This window comes from Impatiens glandulifera, chromosome 7, assembly GCF_907164915.1.
Source record: "Impatiens glandulifera chromosome 7, dImpGla2.1, whole genome shotgun sequence".
Taxonomy (NCBI): Eukaryota; Viridiplantae; Streptophyta; class Magnoliopsida; order Ericales; family Balsaminaceae; genus Impatiens; species Impatiens glandulifera.
Window position 1 is genome coordinate 42,611,870 of NC_061868.1, and position 2,306 is coordinate 42,614,175.

Here is a 2,306-nt window from a genome sequence, read left to right on the forward strand (position 1 = left end):
CCAAATTATAACTACAGCTCTCGACAGAAATTTCAGACACTTTTAAAATTAAGCATCATTATATATATATATATCTATATATATATATATATATATTATATATATATATATATATATATATATATATATATATATATATATATATATATATATAATAGAAATATATATATATATATAATAGAAATATCATTTATTTATGTATACTCCCTTTGTATTATCGACCAATACAATCCTAAATTATAAACTTAATTTCATATTATTTTAAATAATTAAATATTACTTATAATTCTTAGCTGCTCTTCTCACCTCCATCTTTCTTGGCACCTTCTTCTTGGCTGTGCCTGAGAATACAAGAAAGTACCAAAATAGCAATGGCAGATCCAATTGCATTAAGCGGTCGGACTGGATTTCTGAATACCAGCACTGTGGCGAGGATCACCACAACCCTCTTCATTGTATTGCTAACAGAGAATGTCAAGGGACTAATATCATCAAGGGCCTGATAAGATGACTGATTGTAGAGATGATAGAAGATTCCAGACAGAAGAACCCATATGTAAAGGTTGAAGCTTGGCCAATACTTGTAATAGCTTTGTGATACCCACCAACCCATCGTGACCCTTCAACGAAAACAGCAACTGGGAATAGATAAAACAGTGAGATTATGCTGATCCATCCATACATATTCAATCCACTAACTTGTTTGAAGCTCTGCAAACTCTTTTTGGAGTAAATGTTACGGAGAACGAAACCCACGTTGCTGATCAGGGCTCCCCATAGTCCTTGGTAGTTGAAGGAGATTTCTGTGATGGCAGCTAAGAAAACACCAAGAACAATGGGGAGAATGGAGAGCCATACCTTTAAAGGGTATGTCTGACCGAGAAAAGAGGAGAAGATAACAGAGAAGACAGGTTCTGAGGATTTGACTACATGGGTGAAGGAAACAGCTACCTTAGAGTAGGAAATGCAAGCCGAAATGTGTCCAATTGTGTGGAAAAGGGCAGGACCGAGGAGAGCGAAGATGAATTGTTTGGAGATTTTTGGGGCAGGCTGGAGTTTGAAGGACCAGAGGAAGAACATCCAAACGGAACCCACGAAGAGATGAAATGAAGCGAGGAGCCATGGATAAGGGAAGATGTTGAGAGCCTTTTTGTTGTAGATGTTATAGACGATGTTTTGGAAGTACCAGAGGCCGAAGATGACGGCGAGTTGTTGGGTTTTATTGGGTTTTTTCTCCGATTCAGTTTCCCCATCAGGATTGGCGTCTTGCGGGACTCCTTTCGCGGCGGCTCTGGCGATTTGCGGCGGCGATTTGAGAGATGATCCAATTGGGTATGTCAAGAATCGATTGAAATCTGAGATCGAACAAGAGATCTGAGATTTTTTGATGCCCTCGAGAGGAAGATAGTGGCGGCGGAGGGTTTTGTGATTAGGATTGAAAATGGAGGAACTAATCGGACATTTATGCTTGGATTTCGAGAAAGCGACACCTGATGTGGGGGAGAGGAGGTTTAAAGAGAGCATTTTGACTGTGTGTGAGATAGATAGAGAGAAAAAGAGAGTATGTAAAGAGTAACAAAGAGGAAGACAATTTCGTTATTCATTCTCTTGAGAGTTTGAGGATGAAAATGGAGAGAATATTATATAAATTTCTATTGTTATTTTTTAACTTATTTTTATATAGTTAAGATAAAGTTAAATATTTTAAAATCAATTTGGTCTAGATATTTGAAATGTTATTTTTTTTTAATAATTTTTTTATAAAAATGATTTGCAATGAAGCCGAATTGTATTTGGACATTGATAATTAAATGTAAGTATGATAATGATTGATTTAATTAGTTCACCAAAATGTCTAATTATCCAGGAGAGTGTATCATTTATAGGTGAATTTATTTTATGTGAAAAAGTTTTCGTGAGCAGTCTAGATTCATTGTGAGGATGATTATTCGATTAGATTTTGGAATGACATTTGGCGTATCCCGAGTTTGTTTTCATTGCTATATGTAGAAATATCACAGTTAATGACATGTTTGATCATTGGTCTAGTGTTTTCACTAGCCGAATTAGATATAGAAATAGATTAAACATTATGGAGAATTCGTCCCATAATATAGCTTACTTTTGGTAGGACGCAAACACGTGTCATTATCTGAACAAAACATTATACGTTGTCAAAATATTGATAGTTTCATGTGAGGCATTTCTATAAGTTATTCGCTAAGATAATTCTATAAAATTTTTGTTGGGAAAACTTTAGGAATCAAAAATTTCATCTAAGATATCGTTCTTTGGATGAAGCGTTA

General features: G+C 35.1%; 1 pseudogene; it reads right to left on the bottom strand.

Moving 5' to 3' along the window:
* Positions 1-270: 270 nt before the first annotated feature.
* LOC124945387 lies at positions 271-1,587 on the bottom strand (annotated as a pseudogene).
* Between the last annotated feature and the right edge of the window lie 719 nt (positions 1,588-2,306).